This window comes from Mobula hypostoma, chromosome 1, assembly GCF_963921235.1.
Source record: "Mobula hypostoma chromosome 1, sMobHyp1.1, whole genome shotgun sequence".
NCBI lineage: Eukaryota > Metazoa > Chordata > Chondrichthyes > Myliobatiformes > Myliobatidae > Mobula > Mobula hypostoma.
Window position 1 is genome coordinate 85,356,690 of NC_086097.1, and position 21,136 is coordinate 85,377,825.

The following is a 21,136-nucleotide window of genomic DNA, read 5'->3' on the forward strand; positions in this document are numbered from 1 at the left end:
CAGGCTCTTGAACCAGTGTGGATAACTTCACTCTCCTCAGCATTATACTGATCACTGAAGACAACCGTATGGAGTCACTTTTCAAGGATTGTACAACTCCTGTTCTCTGTGTTATGTATTTCCTTATTTATTATCATTATTTTTGGGGTTTTTTTGTATTTGCAGTTTGTCTTCTTTTTCACATTGGTTGCTTGTCAGTCTTGTTTGTGTGTAGTTTACCATTGATTTCTTCATGCCACTGTGAGTGCCTACAGGAAAATTAATCTCAGAGTAGTGTATGGTGGCATGTACGTACTTTAGTAAAAAATTCATTTTGAACTTTGGACTTTGAGAGTGTTGCACTAAGTAATATCCAAATGTTGAACCAAGTAGACAGATTATATAATTTAGGTTTGCATTATCTGGATTTAAGTAGTAATTTTAAAGAAGTTTCCAAAATATTAAGGGGAGCAGAAAGGGAAATGATTTGGCTGACTACAGGGTCCAGGGTGTGAGAGCCTTGGACAGAGCAAGTCATTGTGTGTATTGTTAGAAAACCTGCGCACACAAAACTTGGTGAAAACTTGAAAGTCTTTTCTGCAAACTGTACATTTTATATCTGTGATTGATATACTATATTATCGCCATGAAATTTATCACCGGGCAGCATGGTGGTGTGGAGGTTGTTGTTTTTGCTTCAAACCCCGAGGGATCCAGGTTCAATCATACCCTCAGGTGTGTATGTATGGATCCTGGACATTCTCCCTGTGATTGTGCGGGTTTCCTGTATCCCAAAGTCAAGTCTATTTATAGGTTAACTGGCCATTGCAAATTGTTCCTAGGTATGTGCGCCAGTAGTAGAATCTGGGAGGAGGTGGTGAGAATATGGGGAGAATAAAATTACACTAAAGTGGGATTAGTGTAAGAATGTAGCTGATGGTTGGTACTGTATAAGCCCTATAGTCTGTGCAATCCAGCTCTATGTCACCAGGTCAAGAAGGACCAGAAGCATCATTATCCTTGCAAACTATGAAATTAATCATCAGCGCATGATTGGATATAACCATCGTCGTCGTGGCTATCCCTTGAGGTCGAGGATAATGGTCTTCGTTCCGTTGATCTACTTATGGGCTCTCAAGTGGTTTATGAGTCCAATGTTGGCTTTGAAAGTTCTTCCGCATTCAGGACAGGTAGTTCCAGATGGCAGATTGGGCTTTGGTTGTTGCTGCCTCTCTTTCCATTTTCTTCTCTTTTCTTCTAATTCTGCACATCTGTTGGCTTCAAAAGTTGCTGTTCCTTCTCGGATGATGGCTTGCCAGAGTTTCCTGTCCTTGGCATTGGTTTCCCAATTGTTTATGTCGATTTACATTTCTTCATGTTGGCTTTTAAGACGTCTTTGAACCTCTTCTGTTGTCGATATAATCAACTGAACTAGAATAACAATGGCATACAAAGGCAAGTAATTTATCCTGCTTATAATTTATAAATCACTGAAAGTCACCATTGTGTCCAATTCCATCCACCACGTGTTAAGGCATTAAGGAATCAGAGAAGGAGATGTTTTACAGTGGAACCAGTGCCAGTAGAGTCATATTACAAGTAATAAGAACTGAATGAGTAACTGAAGCACTGAGAATTAAGTTAATTACAAATGAGGCATTTTTTTAAATCCAATGATCCAGGATACACTGCCAGAATGATTCATGGAAACGGATTCCTTCAAGAGGGGAAAAAAGGAGAAAAATGCATAAACCATAGGAAATGCACAGGAGGATGGAACTAAAAAGTTGCACTTTCAAAATTTTTGTGCAGGTCAAAATGTCACAATTCAATGATTCTATAATTCCTTTAAAATGCTAAATATATGCTTTTGATTTTGAAAAACTCTGATGGCTGAATTCACCTTCGAGCTTAGAACAGGCTGTTCTATTATCAGGCTAACATGTTCTCTACAAGACATGAGGCAGCACTAACTGCCTATTCTCATAACAGAACATTATATCCTAATCTCATTAGACCGGTACATAATCACATGCCACAGCTGGGAATTGCCAAAAACATAAAGTACTTGAAAGCACACACCATTACTCTTTCATTCAGGGCCTTCATCAGTTTCTTTTCTACAGCGTTGACAACGTTGGCATTATTTTAGGCATCTGACCACATATATCATGAAGAAATATTTCTGTAAATGTGAAAATAAATTCTTCTCCTTGTTCTGTTGGTCAGGATAAAGTAGGTCAAGCTACTCCAGATAAACTCTACCATTACGCAAAGCCTTTAACTTTTCATTTCCTTTCCTTCCTCAAGGTATTTGCATTGACTGATCTCACTAAAGTGACATTTTGTACACATTGCATTTGTTTTCATGCCCGAAGGAATTAGTTAGTTTTTTAAACCAGCACTATTCAATGCATCTTATTTGAAAGTTTCTCTTTGAAAGAACACCTCTTCAAGCAATATATTCAAATTAACTTGACTAACAAGAAACTGCTCCTCTTGAAATGATCTGAAAGCTCTGTGTCCTTCTCCCCTTCCTTATGTTCCATTGAGGTCTTATGACCTGCGGGCCATCGATCCTGTTCTGAAATAACTTCTGGGCATTTGACTGGGAAACTGATGCAGAAAAAAAGCAGCTCAAAGCCAAAAAAAAGAGCGATGTTCCATGTAAAAAGGATAACATGTTGTCTAATCTCTTGGACAATTTCTACTGGAGCATTCATTGAGTTAATCAGAGAACCATGCCTTCTTGCCTTCTGGCTCAAAACCAGTTCAAGTTCGAGCTTATTGTCATCTGATTGTGTACATATATTCAACCAACCAAAACAATATTTCTCTGAACCACAGTGCACCCACAAATCATATAACACACACAGCACAGACAACAAAATATTACCACACATACAGTAAGTTAATATTCAAAGTGCATGCATATAGTGCACAGCACTATACAAATCACTACACAGTAAACAGCTTACTGTCCTGGTGACGAAACCTCAGTGGTGGCAGAGTACTCATTAGTCACAAAGCCTGAGGAAAGAAACTGTTACTCAGTCTGGCAGTTCTAATCCTGATGCTTCCGTACCACCTTCCTGATGGTAGCGGGTCAAGGAGACTGTTGGATGAATGGGATGGGTGGTCGGGATCCTCAGCAATGCTTTGGGCCCTTTGTATACAACACTCCTGGTAAATGTCACAAACTGGGGGGTGCGGGATACCCTGGCGATCCTCTCGGTGGTTTTTACTGTCGTCTGTAGGGTCTTGTGGTCTGATGCCTTGCAGCATTTTAGCACACAATGATATAGCCAGGCAGGACAATTTCGATGGTGGTCCTGCAGAAAATTGTTAGAATGGGAGCAAGGAACGTTGCAAGCCTCGGTCTCCCCAGGAAGTGCAAACACTGCTGTGCCTTATTGACGAATGTGGGGGTGTTGTGGTTCCAGGTTACATAGATTGTTCTTTATGTGCGTACCAAGGAACTCTGTGCTCTTCAGTCTGTCCACAGCAGAGCCATTGATGTGCAATGGAGAGTGGTTGACCTGTGCCTTTCTGAAGTCCATAATCATCTCTTTTGTCTTGTCCATATTGAGTCTCAGGTTGTTGTTCTCACACCATTTGACAAGGCTCTCTATCTCCTTTCTGTATGCCGACTCATCATTGTTGCTGATGAGGCCAACCACTGTTGTGCAGTCGTGAGCCAGCAGTGTGAACCACAGGGAGCTGAGCTCACAGCCCCGGGGGAGGGCACCAGTGCTCAGCATGATGGAGCTTCAGATATTGCCGCCAACTTGGACTGACTGGGGTCCTTCTATCCTTCCATCAAGAAGTCCAAGATCCAGTTACAGAGATGGGCATTGAGTTCCAACAAAGACAGTTTACCCACCAGCCTCTAATTGTGTTAAATCCTGAGCTGAAATCGATGAACAACAACTTGGTGTAAGAGGCATGGTTTCCTACAAGGGACAGGACGGAAAAGAGATCTGAGGCTATGGCATCATCAGTACACTAGTTTAAGCAGTAGGCAAAGTGGAAAGGGTGCAATGCAGCTGGAAGGTGGGATTTTATACAATCCATCACCAGCTGCCGAAAGCACCATGATTGCTGAGGTCAATGTCACTAGACGGTAGTCGTTTAGACCAGGGGTCCCCAACCTTTATTGTACCATGGACCAGTTTAATATTGACAATATTCTTGCGGACTGGCCGACCGGGGGGGTGTTCAAGTGGGGTTAAACTCACCTCAACATGTCTTTTACAGTTAGGGTTGCCAACTTTCTCACTCCCAAATAAGGGACAAAAGTAGCAGTCAAATACAGGACACTTTACCCCAGGAAAGACTACCATGACCATGAAGCCTTGCGCGGTCACCTGTGGGCGCATGCGTGACTGCGCATGTGATTTGCGCATGCGCTTACATGCCGAATTTTTCCCCCCACAAGTTGGTTTTGCCTTCATCTTCCCGACTATACTGTACATACATTATTTCTATTTTATATAGGCTTGTGTATTTATCACATCTTTCCTGCTTTTACTATATGTTAGTGTTATTTATTTTAGGTTTTATGTGTTATTTGGTATGATTTGTTAGGTTATTTTTTGGGTCTGGGAACTCTCAAAAATTTTTCCCACATAAATTCATGGTAATTGCTTCTTCGCTTTACGCCACTTCTGCATGAACGGTTTCATAGGAATGCTCTACCTTAGCGGGGGAAATACGGGAGAAGGGCGGTCCTGTATGGGACAAACCAATTTCGCCCAATATACGGGATGTCCAGGCAAATACGGGACAGTTGGCAACCCTATGTTCAAGTTCAACAGTGCGTGACAGGGAATGAGGAAAGGTGCAGCTGACTCATATCGTTTCCTTGCAGCCCGGTAGCACATGCTTTGCGGCCTGGTGGTTGGGTACCGCTGATTTAGACCAGTTACCATGGCTCTCTTTGATACTGGAATGATGGTGACTGCCTTGAAGCCTGCAGGGACAGTGGACTGTTGCAAGTGGATATTAAAGATGCCCACAGCTGGGCCACACAATCCCTCAGCACCTGACCAGATATGTTGTCCAGCCCTGCAGCTTTGCGTGGGTTTACCCTGCCTAAGATCCTCCTTACCTCAGCTGCGGCCAGAGAGGGCGAGCGCTCTGCTAGGGAAAGTCACACCATTCATCTCGTCAAATCGTGCATAGAAGGCATTCAACCTATCAGCAAGGGAGGCATTGCTTTTACTGATGTGCAGGATGGTGTTATGTTTCTATATCTTGCCACATAGAAGATATGTCCCTGGTGTCACAAAGGTGTCTGTGAATTTTCTGTGAGTGCTCTTGCTTTGCCTTCCTGATGGCACATGGAGTGTGTCTCTTGCTGACCTTAGAGTCATCCTGTCTCCTGATCTGAGGCAGCATTCCAATCCCTGAGCAGTGCATAAACCTCTGCTGTCAACCATGTTAGTCTGCATTGGAGTCCTCCCCTCCTTCCTCTATTCCGGCCATTCCAATGTACCTTTGTCCTCTTAAAGTTGCCGTGCCTGACTTGAGATCACAATGTATGTTACTTAAAGGAAAATTACAGGTTGCGGTGATAGTAGTTCAGAAGAGGTATATCGAGAAGTTTTTTTTGATCAAGCTATGTATTACATGAACGCTGGCTTCAGAAATGCACTGGTTCATTTAGTGGAGAACCATGACCAGAAGGGTAACACTTCAACCACTTTCAATGGTTGTCAGGTGGAGGACGTTGTCCAATCCAGCTAGCATCCTGCTGGTTGAGGTGATCCCACCTTCACCTTGGGGTCAGACCAGAGAAAATCGAAAGCCTGCAGTCCTGAGCAGGATTCCAACTCTCCATATCCTGATCAATCCCCAAAGCACTCAACCTCTGGATACGACCTCCATTGGAACAATCCCTGTACATTGAATATGGATGTCCTTCAGGATTTGCTCTCTTAACATCTCTGGAACCACTACTGTTTGGTCCCACTTCAGGCAATGTGCTCATCAACAGATGACATTCTCCTCATCACGTCTCTCACTCCAGTCTCTCATTCACTCCATCCTGAGAGGGTACAGGCGCATTCTGCAGCACAAAAATATCTATAGGACTGAGCCCAACAATCTCCTCAGCTATGACTGGAAGCAAGCTGAAACTGAACTGAATATACAAGTTAAACAACAGGAATTCTGCAGATGCTGGAAATTCAAGCAACACACATAAAAGTTGCTGGTGAACACAGCAGGCCAGGCAGCATCTCTAGGAAGAGGTGCAGTCGACGTTTCAGGCCAAGACCCTTCATCAGGACTAACTGAAGAAAGAGTGAGTAAGGGATTTGAAAGTTGGAGGGGGAGGGGGAGATCCAAAATGATAGAAGACAGGAGGGGGAGGGATGGAGCCAAGAGCTGGACAGGTGATTGGCAAAAGGGGATACGAGAGGATCATGGGATAGGAGGCCCGGGAAGAAAGACAAGGGGTGGGGGGGGGGAAACACAGAGGATGGGCAAGGGGTATATTCAGAGGGACAGAGGGAGAAAAAGGAAAATGAGAGAAAGAATGTGTGTATAAAAATAAGTAACAGATGGGGTACGAGGGGGAGGTGGGGCATCAGCGGAAGTTAGAGAAGTCGATGTTCATGCCATCAGGTTGGAGGCTACCCAGACGGAATGTAAGGTGTTGTTCCTCCAACCTGGGTGTGGCTTCATCTTTACAGTAGAGGAGGCCATGGATAGACATGTCAGAATGGGAATGGGATGTGGAATTAAAATGTGTGGCCACTGGGAGATCCTGGTTTCTCTGGAGGACAGAGCGTAGATGTTCAGCAAAGCGGTCTCCCAGTCTGTGTCGGGTCTCGCCAATATATAAAAGTCCCAGTCTGCATCCGCTTTGACCGCTTTGCTGAACATCTACGCTCTGTCTGCCAGAGAAAGCAGGATCTCCCAGTGGCCACACATTTTAATTCCACATCCCATTCCCATTCTGACATGTCTATCCACGGCCTCCTCTACTGTAAAGATGAACCCGCACTCAGGTTGGAGGAACAACACCTTATATTCCGTCTGGGTAGCCTCCAACCTGATGGCATGAACATCGACTTCTCTAACTTCCGCTAATGCCCCACCTCCCCCTCGTACCCCATCTGTTACTTATTTTTATACACACATTCTTTCTCTCACTCTCCTTTTTCTCCCTCTGTCCCTCTGAATATACCCCTTGCCCATCCTCTGGGTCCCCCCCCCCCACCTCCTTGTCTTTCTTCCCGGACCTCCTGTTCCATGATCCTCTCGTATCCCTTTTGCCTATCACCTGTCCAGCTCTTGGCTCCATCCCTCCCCCTCCTGTCTTCTCCTATCATTTTGGATCTCCCCCTCCCCCTCCAACTTTCAAATCCCTTACTCACTCTTCCTTCAGTTAGTCCTGACGAAGGGTCTCGGCCTGAAACGTCGACTGCGCCTCTTCCTATAGATGCTGCCTGGCCTGCTGCGTTCACCAGCAACTTTTATGTGAATATACAAGTTCTCTGTTTTAAATTCATTGTCGCTTCCTTGTTGTGTGGTTGGATCATTGTATATGAGATATAGTATTCCAGAATCTTCTTCTTAGGCAGTCTCTCCAAAAAGAGGATGACAAGCTTTCACTCCAACTTTGTTGGTTCTGAAGTGAATGATGGAAGGAATCATCAACTCTTCCACAGATGGAACAGAAGATGTTTAAAGGGGTGGTTCAGGTAGGTAGTTTGTGAGATGGCACATTCCTTCCACTATTATTTCAGATACTCTGCTCCTGGTGTATGGGCTCCAGGTTCTCAGTGCCAACAGTAATGGTCCATCCCCATGTTGAATGGTCATGGGCCAGTGATTGGCAGGAGTCAGTGGGGTTGTTACAACTCTTCAAGGAAAGTTTGAGCAAATCTTTGATCTGTCTGCACACAGCAAAAGCAGTTGATTATAACCATGCATTGCGAAACATACTTTTGATTTGTTGCTACTGTGTTACATACCTCACTATGGTGTCACACTGGTAGTTCTTCACACAGCATCCTCTTGAAAAGATCAGCCTTTTTATCTACTCAACATCTCTGTGACTCTGCTCTTTGATAAAGACTGCCTCATTTCACAAGGAGGAGGTAAATTGTTTATATTGAATGAGAAAATAATTTGTGATCAATTTCAATCAGCAGTTCATTTTATGGCATTGCACGTAGCTTACCAATCAGAATATACTGGCACTGAGGAAAGATAAGAGTTGAGTGCAATTTTAATTGTCAGTGCTTAGCTGGGGATAGGTAACTTTTGTCAGACAAAGCTCCATCTCGTTAGAGCTTTTGGCCTGTGGTGTTACCTTCCAGCTCTTGCATTCATTCATTTTCAGTAGGTTTTGATTAACTTAAGCTTGCTGAAGAACTTCGATAAACTCATCAGACTTGTGTTATCATCAGTGACCATTTTCTTTTAATGAGAGTCTGCTTCCTCATGTTAATTTTAATTTCTGGCCCTGTTACTTCACTTTGAGTCTGATACTAAATTGTCTTCCAGAATTTCCAACTGTACTCCTGAATGATAAGCCTCCTCACCTCCATTATGTTTTGGTTGCTATGGTGAATTCCTATCCTATCAACTGCCCCGGACAGGCCAGCTATTGCCCACATTCCCGCCCCATCTCAGGTCCTGCCCGCATGGCATTTACCACAATGTCAGATTTATAGTGTCATAGAACCTTTCAACCCATTGAGGCTGCACCAAGCTATGATTCTGTCTAGACCCATTGACCCACACCTGGGCCATTTCCCACCATAACTCTCCCATCCATGTACTTACTGAACTTTCTCTTAAACCTTGCCATCGAGCCATAACCACCATTTTCGCTGGCAGCTCGTTCCACACTCTCACTACCCTCTGAGTGAAGAAGTTCCCCCTCAGGTTTCCCTTAAATATTTCACCTTTCACCCTTACCCCATGACGTCTAGTTCTAGTCTCACCCAACCTCAGTGGAAAAAGCTTGCTTGTAATTAGCCTATCTATATCCCTCATAATTTTGCATACCTCTTCAAACCTCCCCTCATTCTCCTACACTTCAGGGACTAAAGACCATAAGACCATCAGATATAGGAGCATAATTAGGCTACTGGGCCCATCAAGTCTGCTCTGCCATTTCATTTTGGCTGATCCATTTTCCCTCTCAGTCCCGATCTCCTGTCTTCTCCCTGTATCCTTTCATTCCCTGGCAAATCAAGAATCTAACAACCTCTGCCTTATATATACCCAATGGTTTGGCCTCCACAGCCACCGGTGGCAACAAATTCCATACATTCGCTGCTCTCTGGCCAAAGAAATTTCTCCTCATCTCGTTCTGAAAGGACACCACTGTATTCTGAGGCTGTGTCCTCTGGGTCTTAGACTCCCCCAACCTAGGAAAACATCCTCTCCTCATCTTAAAGTCCTAACCTATTCAATCATTGCCTGAAACTCAATCCTCAAGTACCACCAACATCCTTATCAATTTTCCCTGCACTCTTTCAATCTTATTGATATACTTCCTGTAGGTAGGTGACCAGAAATGCACACAATACCCCAATTCTGGCCTCAGCAGCATCCTAAATACAACCTCAACATAATATCCCAACTCATCTAAGCAGTACCCTGATTTATGAAGGCCAATGAGCCAAAGGCTCTCTTTACAAACCTATCTACCTGTGAAGCCACTTTCAAGAAATTACGATTTGTATTCTCAGATCCCTCTGCTCTACTGGACTCCTCAGTATCCTACCGTTCACTGTGGAAGCCCTACCCTGGTTTATCTTCCCAAAGTGGAACAACATCACACTTATCTGCATTAATTTCCATCTGCCATTTTTCCAGCTAGTCCAGATCCCGCTGCAAGGTTTGATAATTTTTCTTGCTGTGTACTACACCCCCAATCTTGGTGTCATCCACGAATGTGCTGAACCAAATTACTACATTATCACCCAAAGCATTAACTTAGATGACAAACAACCACAGACCCAGTACCGAATGGACCAGACTGCTGATTCAAAGAGGGCAAAAGGTAGTTCATGATAAACTCTTCATCATTCTCGGACACAGCAGTCTTATCGCACTCTTGTTCTCCCAACCTGGAACATCTAATGATTAAGTGCCATCTGTTTCACTTACCGAGAGAGTTTGCCTTCCATGATCCTGGTCATAGTTTACACATCAACAAAGGCAGAAGTAAAGCAAGCACTTGATGTACTGAGTGTCATGATTAGCAAACAAGAAACAGCCTACACCGGCACCTCTCAAATCATTGCCGAGGATTTCAGTTAAGCTTGCTTGAAGAAATCTCTGTCAAATTGTTATCAACATATCACCTGCATTACCAAGGGTCTCAAAACACTCAGCACTGCTACACTACCAGAAGGAGTACGTACAGTTCCATTCCCAGACTGCATTTCAGGAGATCTGAACATCTGGCTGTCCTACCCTACCTGCATACTGTCAGGGGCTAATGAGCAAGGTCAACAAAGGGGTTGTCCCGAGGTACATAGAAGCGACTATGGGATTGCACCAAGTCATTGGACTGGGCGATGTTCAGGAACTCATCAGAGTATCAGAACGAATAAACCATAGTTATTACGAACGTTATAAATTCAGTTGTGGATGAGTGTATCCCCACAAAATCACTTGGATTGTTACTCAACCGGAAGACCTGGATGAACCAAGAGGTTCGCAGTCTGCTGAGGGCCAGCTCAGTGGTGTTGAGGTATGACACAAGGGCAAGGCATGACCTCTGGGAAGCCTTCTCACACGTGAAGTGGTGATTCTGAGCCAAAGAGGAATCACAGAAGGATGCTTGGCAGTTGTGGCAAGGCTTGAATTCTATCATCTCCTACAAAGTAAAATGAAACGACATATGTGACACCAAGGTTTCACCCCCGATGAGCTCCATGCTTCCTATGCTATCTTTGACTGACAAACCATGGAGGCACCTTCACAAACTCCCACAGCCCCCAGAGACGGTGATTTCTGTCTCTGAGGCCGACATGAGAGTACCTTCCAGAGGGTGAGCCCGTAGAAAGCATCTGGCCCGGATGGGTTACCAGGGTGAGTGCTGAAGAACTGAGTTGATCAACTGGTTGTTCACCTGAGATCATTTACATCTTGCTTCATCAGTCTTCAAGCAGTCTTCAACTATGCCCAGGAAGAACGTGGTAACCTGTCTCAATGACTACTGTCCAGTAGCACATTCATTAACTATGATGAAGTGCTTTGAGAGGTTGGTAATTAAACTTTATCAACTCCTTTCTGAGGAGTGACTTGGATCTGCTCCAGTTTGCCTAATGTCACAACAAGTCCACAGTAGATGCCATTTCATTGGCTCTTCACTCAAACCTGGAACATCTGGACAGTGAAGATGCATACATCAGGATGTTTTTCATTGACTACAGCTCTGCATTCAATATTACTATCCCCTCAAAACTAACCAATAAGCTCCAAGATCTAGCTCAATATCTCCTTGTGCAACTGAATCCTCGATTTCCTTACTTGCAGACCCCAATCACTTCAGATCAGCAACAATATTTCCTCCACAATCTCCATCTGCACAGGTGCACCATAAGGCTGTGTGTTTAGCCCCCTGCTCTACTTGCTTTACACTTATAACTGTGAGGCTATGCATAGCTCCACTGCCATATTTAAGCAACACACATAAAAGTTGCTGGTGAACGCAGCAGGCCAGGCAGCATCTCTAGGAAGAGGTGCAGTCAATGTTTCAGGCCGAGACCCTTCATCAGGACTAACTGAAGGAAGAGAGAGAAGGGTCTCGGCCTGAAACATCGACTGCACCTCTTCCTAGAGATGCTGCCTGGCCTACTGCATTCATCAGCAACTTTTATGTGTGTTGCTTGAATTTCCAGCATCTGCAGAATTCCTGTTGTCTGCCATATTTATGTTTGCTGACATCTCCACTCACGTTGGCCAAATCAAAGGTGGTGAGGAATCAGCATATAGGAGGGAGATTAAAAATCTAGCTGAACAGTGCCACAGGAACAATCTCTCACTTATGTCAGCAAAACCATCGAGCTGATGACTGAGTGCAGGAGGTCTATGAGCCAGTCCTCACCAGAGGATCAGAGGTGGAGAGGGTCAGCAACTTCAAATTCCTCAACGTTATCATTTCAGAGGATCTGTCCTGGGTTCAGCATGTAAATGCTATTCAAAGAAGTCACAGCAGAACCTCTACTTTCTTAGAGGTTTCCAAATGTTCAGTACATTATTTGAAACTTTGGCAAACTTCTACTGATGGGCAGTGGAGAGTACACTGAGTGGTTGCATCATGGCCTGGTATGGAAACATCAGTGCCCCTGAACAGAGCAGCCCACAAAAAGATGGATACAGCCCATTCCATCATGAGTAAATCCCTCCCCACCATCAAGCATAGCTACAAGGAGCGCTCTTGCAGGACCTATCCATCATCATCATCATCATCATCATCAAGGACCCTCACCATCCCGGCCATGCTTGCTTCTTTCTGCTGCCATTGGGAAGGTAGTACAGAAGCCTTGGGTCGCACACCACCAGGTTCAGGAACAGTTATTACTCTACAACCATCAAGCACTTAAACCGGAGGGATCAACTTCACTCACCACAACACTGAACTGTCCTCACAATCCATGCCTCACTTTCAAGGACTCTTCATCTCATGTTCTCGATATTTAAAACTTATTTATTTATTATTATTATTTTGTTTGTTTTTTTAACTTTTTGTATTTACACACTTTGTTGTCTTTTGCACATTTGTTGTTTGCCTGTCTTGTTGTGTGCAGTTCTTCATTGATTCTATTGTATTTCTTGGTATTTACTGTGAATGCCTGCAAGAAAATGATCTTGGGATACTATATGGTGACATATATGTACGTTGGTAATAATCTTACTTTGAACCTTTGAGCGAGAGCCAAAGGACTGCAAGAGATAAAGCTGAAGTATTTGTACCCATCTCCATGCAGTGCTGTGAATGATACTTGCCATCAAAGGTGACGGTCTCCAGCTGACTTGCTGCACACATTGCAAGTAAACAACTAAGTTAACTGAGCAAAAAAAGGTTATTTTATAAGGCTATTTTCCAAAAACAAAACTTCCAACACTGACAAACCAGAAGCAATGTTGCGATCTTCAGCAGGTGAAACATGAATTGTAAGAGTCTGGCTGTTCGGGCACTGTTTGAATGAGTGATTTAATTCACCCCACTCCCCCGGTTTTCTTCTCTGAGTCCTACACGTGTTTGTTTGCTAATCCCCTGTAGAAGTTGTTAGACAACGTGCTGTCATCACTACTGTATCTGATATCACAGTGATTTGCAGTGTTAAAAAATCCTCCTCTCCAGTTCTTTTGCAAATTATCTTCAACACTTCGTCATGAATGCGATGTTCTTTTATGGAGGGAACCTAACCCTCAGGATTAGCACGATGTGATTGCATCTAATGGATAAATTACTATCCAGTTTTACCATTCAATTTTTATGTGATTCTGTAAAATCAATTTTATTGCTAATTTAAAGACCCACTTTTTACAGATTGTGTTCCTCATATAAACCTCTTTAGGGATCCAGAATATGAACCACAAAAATGTATGTTGTTAATATGAAAAACCAACTAATAAAATCAGTTTTGATTTGGAACATTGCTAGACCTCAGAAAGACAACTGAAGGACAAAATGACTTGGCCACATTGGTTTTGTACAGATAAAGGATGGATTTCATCATCAATCATGTATTTATTCTAAGTGCAAGAAAGTCTGCAGATACTGGAAATCCAAAGCAACACACACAAAATGCTGGAAGAACCCAGCCGGTCAGGCATTGTCTATGGAAATGAATAAACTGTTGACATTTTGGGCTGAGACTCTTCTTCAGGACAGGGAAGGAGGACACCACAATAAAAAGGTGGGGGGAGGGGAAGGAGGATAACTAGAAGGTGATAGGTGAAGCGACGGTGGGTAGGAAAGATACGGGGCTGGAGAGGAAGTCATTTGATAGCAGAGGAGAGTGGACCATGAGAGAAAGGGAAGGAAGAGGTGGAGGGTAGGTGAGAAGAGGTAAGAGGCCAGAGTGGGGAAGAGGGGAGGGGAGGGGGAAGGATATTTTTTCATTCATTCTTCCCTTACTTTTAATTCAAATCTTTTGCTCATGTTTTATTCAACATAAAATTTGAGGATCATAAATGTATTGTAAATTCAGCAGTGACATTTCAAAAATTTTAAAGTTATTTGCTATTTATATGCTGACAGCTGCTTATGATTTTGCTCTTAGCAGCTGAAATGCCCTGGCATCTGAGATGGATTAGCCTCTAATCAATTACTTCAGTAACTGTATCACTGTAGCCCTGGAAGTAGCTGTATACCCCACTAGGAAACGAAAGGCTGACGTTAGCTGGAAATAATCATCGCCACAGCAGCAGAATTAAGCTGACTATAAACCACAGAAAGTCACAGATGTACAATGTAGCTGCCTCTCCAAGCCTCAGTTTTGTTAGGGAAAGAATTTTGCAAATTAAACTACTTTGGTTTCGGTTTTGGCATGCAAGTAATTAATTGTTTGAGTCAACGCTCAAATAGTTAGCTGGCTGGTGATGTAGAGGCATCCACACCAGACTTCGAGGCGTGTGGTCCTGATTTCAAATCCGGCTGGCTCCTTGCATGCTTTCCATCTGTGCTGCATTGACCATTGCAATAGCAACTCGGCCTCATAAAACACAAGTGCTAAAGAAATGACAGGGTTACCGCCCGATGCGCCACAAGGTTGGGAGAGAAACAAATCTTAAAAAATAAACCAGAAGTTTATCATTAGAAATGTAGAGATTGATTTGAATGGTTCCTTTCATGTTATAGAACAGTACAGCTCAGGAACAGGCCCTGTACTAAACCAATTAAATTAGTAATCAAATGGCCAGTTCAACTAAATGCTTCTGCCTACACTATGTCCACATCCCTCCATTTTCCTCAAATTCATGTGCTTATCTAAACGTCACTTAGAAGTAATGTATCTGCCACTACCACCATATCAGGTAGTGAATTCCAGGCATCTATCACTCTCTGAGTAAAAACTTACCCCTCACATCCCCTTTGAACCTACCCACCTCACCTTTAATCATACCCTCGGTAGACATTTCTACCCTGTGAAGCAGCTACGTATATTAGAATTCCCCTCAGCCTCTATCACTCCAAAGTGAACAACCCAAGTTTGTTCAGCCTCTCCTGATAGCACGTGCCCTCTAAACCAGGCAGTATCCTGGTAAACCTCTTCTGCTCCCTCTCCAAAGTCTCAACGTCCTTCCTATAGTGGTGTGACTGGAACTGTATGCAATATTCCATATGTGGACTAACCAGAGTTTTATAAAGTTGCAACAATACCTCCTGACTTTTGAACTCAATGCCTCAACTAATAAAAGCAGGCATTCTATAAGCTTTCCTAACCACCTTATCGACCTGTGTAATCACTTTCAAGGAGCTATGAACTTGGATCCCAAGATCTCTCTGCTCAACAACACTGTTAAGGACCTTATCCTTAACAGTGTACTGTATCCTTGCATTTGACCTATTGAGCTGCAACATCTCTCATTTATCTGCATTAAACTCTATCTGCCATTTCTCTGCCCACATCTGCAACTGATCTATATCACGCTGTATCCTTTGCCAGTGTTCTCCACTATCTACAACCCACCAATCTTTGTATCATCCGCAAACATACTATCCCACTGATCTATATTTTCATCCAGGTCATTTATATACATCGCAATCGGCAGAGGTCCTAGCACAGATCCCTGTGGAACACTACTAATTGCAGACCTCCAGTTCGAATAAATCCCTTGAACCACCAGCGTCTATCTTCCATGCACAAGCCAGTTCTGAATCCAAATAGCCAATTTGCTGCAGACCTTATGCACCATAATCTTCTGGATTTGCCTCCCATGAGGGCCTTTGTCAAACTAAAATCCACAAAGACAAAAGCAACTGCCCTACTGTTATCAATCTCTCTCATCACCTTGTCAATCACCACACAGCCATGCTGGCTCTCCCTAATTAGGCCATGGGTTTCCAAATGCTCATATATCCTATCCCTAAGAATTAATTTTCTCCAGCAATTCCCCTACAACTGACATGAGACTCACCAGTCTATAGTTCCCAGGATTTTCCCTTGTTCCCTTTATAAATTGATGTACAACATTGACCTCTCAACAGTCCTCCGGGACCTCGCCTGTACCTAGAAAGGACATGAAGATAACGGTCAAGCCCCATCAAACTCATCTCTTGACCTCTTCAATAACCTAGGGTGAATCCCATCAAGTCCTGGGGACTTATCCACCTTAATACACACTAGGAAGATGAACATTTCCCTGTCCTTGACCTCCAAATGCCCTAACATATTTATACACTCAGCACTGATCTCCTGATTCTCCACGTCCTTTTCCTTGGTAAATACTGAAACAAAGTACTCATTAAGAACCTCACACATTCTCTGCATCCAAGCAAACGTTCCCCTCTTTATCCTTGAGTGGTCCTACCCTCTCTCTAGTTATCCTCTTGCTCTTGATGTTTGCATAAAATGCCTTGGGATTCATCGTAATCCTACTTGCTGAGGACTTTCCATAGCCCCTCCTAGCTTTCCTAAATCCCTTCTTTAATTCTTTTCTGGTTTCTTTGTACTCTCCATGTGCTTCACTTGATCTGAACTTCCAAAACTTAACATACTTTTCCTTTTTCTTCTTGACTAAATTCATCACCTCTCTGGACATCCAAGGTTCTCTTATCTTTCTATCCCTGGTCTTCCTTCTAACAGGAACATACCTTTCCTGTACTCTGCGCAATTGATCTTTAAACACCCTCCATATGTCTGATGTGGATTTGCCAGAAAAAGAAGTGTTCCCAATGAACTCTTCTTAGTTCTTGCTAAATGCCCTTGTAATTTGCCCTACGCCAACTTAAGTCTCTCCCACAAGGACCATACCTATCCTTATCTATAGCTATTCTAAAAGTTAAGGAGTTGTGGTCACTATTCCCTAACTGTTCACCCACTGAAAGGTCAGTTAGCTGGCCAGGCTCATTACCTTACACCTGGTCCAGTACAGCCCCTCCTCTAGTTGGACCGTCCATATAATGATTTTATAAACCTTTCTTGGATACACTTAACAAATTCTGTCCCACTTAAAACCCATGCACTAAGACAGTCGCAGTTTATATTAGGGAATCATTTCCTCACTGTCCTGGTGGCTATGGGGGGTGGGGTGTGGGTGACGCATCTGTAGTACAATTCCACTGGCGTGATTGCACCCTTCCTATTCCTGGGTTCTACCCAAATGGACTCAGTGTCTGTCCCTCCATTGTGTCCCCCCTGAATGCAGCTGTGATATTGCCCGAGTAGTAGTACAACTCCCAGAGACTCTCTTCAAGCACTAGATGGAGTAAGTCGCACTTGACTTTGCTCCGTTCTTTTTTTCATTTATTTACCACCTGTTTAGTATTCACTTTGAAGTGTTTACATTATTGTTGTATGCTTGAATTTTGATTGTTAATTCTTGGAAATGACAAGGGAAAAAGGCACTAACCGAGAGCGAGGAAGCCGGCAATGGAAATGGAGGAGGAGGAGGAGGCGACCCTAAACAGTCTAAACAGCCTAAACAGGCACAACTGACTTTGGAAGTTACATCCAAGCTTTTGGATGACAAACTTGATAAATTTGATAAAAGATTTTCTAATCTCGAGATAAAGTTAAATAATATTGAAGATCACATTGGAGCAATTAAACACGAGAATGAAAAGCAACAACAATTAATTTCGGATCTTGATGAAAATGGCACACAAAGAGACTGCAGATTGAGCTCGTTGGAGAAGAAAGTAATCTCGACCACTCAAACACTGGAACAATATAAAGCCAAGATCATTGACCTGGAAAATCGCAGTCGCAGACAGAATCTACGGATTATAGGACTTCGCGAGGACGTTGAAAGTGGAAATCTCACTAAGTTTTTTGCTTAATTTTTAATGGAGGTATTCAGTACTGAAGTGTTTTCTAATCCCCCTATACTAGACTGCGCTCATCACTCATTAAGGGTTAAACCTCTGAAAGATTTAAAACTCAGAGCCGTTGTTCTACATTTCCACTATGTGCATACTGAGGAGCATTTAATTTGAGTTGCATGTCGGAAAGGAGTGATTGAGCATGGAGATCTCAAATTTCGTTTGGTGGAAGATTTTAGTCCAGAGTTGTTACAAGAGAGGTCTTTTTTTAAGTTGGTGATGTCGGAATGACACCAAAGGAAATTATACCCTGCGTTGTTATATCCTGTGCATTTAAGGGTTGTTTTGCCAGATAAATCACGTAAATGGTTTAAATCAGAGATGGAGGCACGTCAATTTCTTGAAGATCTTAAGGTAAAAGGAGTCTCTATTTTATAGACTCCTCAATTTCATTTGTTCATTTTGAAACAATTTCAGACCCGAATGGTAGATTTTTGTTAATTATTGGCTTACTTTATAACCAGAAAGTTGTTTTGGTTAATATTTATGCACCAAATACTGACTATCCTGAAATTTTAAGCATTTATTTGCATCTTTTCCTGATTTAAATGAATATAAGTTGATAATGGGTGGAGACTAATTGTTGCTTGAATCCTTTGATGGATAGGTCTGCCTAATCAAATATCTCCAAACAAATCTGCTATTTTTATTAACACTGTTAAATCCTTTATTATTTGATATAACTTTGGCAATTGCTTTTCGTATATATTTGGATATATTTGGAATTACTTGTGGGAAGGAGATGCATAAGGTATCATGGTATGCAGGAGACTTGTTACTATGTACCTCTAACCCAGAGAAATCCATCCCGGCAGTTTTAACACTACTAGCTCAGTTTAGTAGTTTTTCTGGTTATAAACTAAATCTTAATAAGAGTGAACTTTTTTCCATTAAATATGCAAGTTCCTATTTATAGATAGTTATCATTTGAATTAATTACTGATTATTTCACTTATTTGGGTGTCAAAATTACTAAAAAATATAAAGATCTATTTAAAGTTAACTTTCTACCTTTAATTGACCACGTTAAACAATTGTTTACTAAATGGTCTCCACTGTCCTTATCATTGATTGGTCAAATTAATGTTATTAAAGTGACTGTTTTACCTAAGTTTCTGTATTTATTTCAAATGGTACCAATTTTTATCTCTAAATCCTTTTTTGATATTATTGATTCTAAAATTTCTTCATATATATGGCAGAATAAAAATCCTACATTGAGTAAGAAATATCTACAGAAATCAAAAAAGGATGGTGGTTTAGCATTGCCGAATTTTAAGTTTTATTATTGGGCAATTAATATCTGATATTTAATGTTTTGGACGCAAGATTGGGATGAAATTCATTGTCCACGATGGGTGAACCTTAAGGGTGAGTCTGTGCAGGGGTTCTCATTGGCTTCTATTTTAGGAGCTTCACTCCCCTTTGCATTAACCAAACTGAATAAACAAATAATTAATCCAATAATTAAACATACAATACGAATATGGTTTCAATTTCATAAATTTTTTGGATTGAACGAATCTAGTCCTATTATATCTAATTTTTTCTTTCAACCTTCTAGAATTGATCAAGATTTTTCCTTATGGAAAACGAGGGGAATAGCATGCTTTCATGATTTATCCATGGATAATTGTTCATGTCGTTTGAACAATTATCTAACAAATATAAGTTGCCTAGTTCACATTTTTTCCGATATCTGCAGATTAGAAGTTTTTTGAATGGTATTTTACCTAATTTTCCAACATTTCATCCAACCAATATTACAGGAAAAAATTTAGGTTTAAATCCCTATCAGAAGTGCTTAATAGCAGTTTTGTATGATTTAATTAAGAAAATACATCTCAGTACATCTGATAAAATAAAAAATGAATGGGAAAGAGAACTTCAGGTATCTTTACTTATAGAGAAATGGGAGAAACTTTTTCAACTAGTTAATACTTCCTCAATGTGTGCTAGTTTTACACTGATACAATTTAAAATAGTCTATAGGGCTCATATGTCTAAGGATAAATTAGCTCATTTTTACCGACATATAAATCCTGTGTGAGACAGATGTAACTCTGAGGTGGCCTCTCTGACACATATGTTTTGGTCTTGCCCTCTTTTAGATAAATATTGGAAAGATATTTTTGATATTATTTCAACAGTTTTGCATATTAATTTAAAACCTCACCCTATTACTGCAATTTTTGGATTATCAGTGACAGATGTTGGTCATTTATCCGTTTCAGCTTGCCGTTTGTTACACTAACAGCTAAAAGATCCATCTTACTTAAATGGAAAGATTCTGATCCTCCTACTACTTTTCAATGGTTTTCTCAAACTATATTATGTTTAAACCTGGAAAAAATTAGGTGTGGTATGGTTGATTCTTCAGTTAAATTTGAAGAAACCTGGAGACCATTTATTCAACATTTTCATATGATGTAAGCTGTCCCTTTCAGAACCCTGTTTTTTAATAATCTTTTGTTTTTCTATGGAGGAGTGGAGTTAATGAAAAAAAATGTTCTTATCTGAGGGAATAGGACATCCCAGTCTTTGTTTTTTTAAAGTTTAGGGGGTTCTTTAAAAAACTCTTTTTTCATGTTCAATTACTTAGAGATTGGGAGGCTTGAATTATATATTTTACTCGAATTATGTTTGTTCATGTTAACCATTATCAACGTTACACTGATCTCTTTGTATCATTAGTATTGTTAGGTATATTAATCTGAAATTTAATAAAAAGATTGAAAAAGGAAAAGTAGTGCAACTCTCTGCCCCTCTTTCACGTCCTTTTCTATCTTTTCTAAAACTGTGAAAACCTGGTACATTAATCACTCATTCCTGCCCGTCTCTCAACCAAGTTTCAGTCATGGCCACAATATCGTAGTTCCATTTTCTGATCCATGCTCTAAGCTCATCACCTTTACCTATAATGCTTCTAGCATTAAAATATACACACTTCAAACTATCCAACCCATCATACCTGCTATTTCAATTTTGCCTTTCAATACTTTCCCTGATATCTATCTTCCAGTCTGATCCTTAACTTACTGACCTGGGGATCCGGTTCCCAGCCCTGTGCAAAACTAGTTTAAATGCTCCTGAGTAACATTAGCAAACCTCCTGTCCAGGATA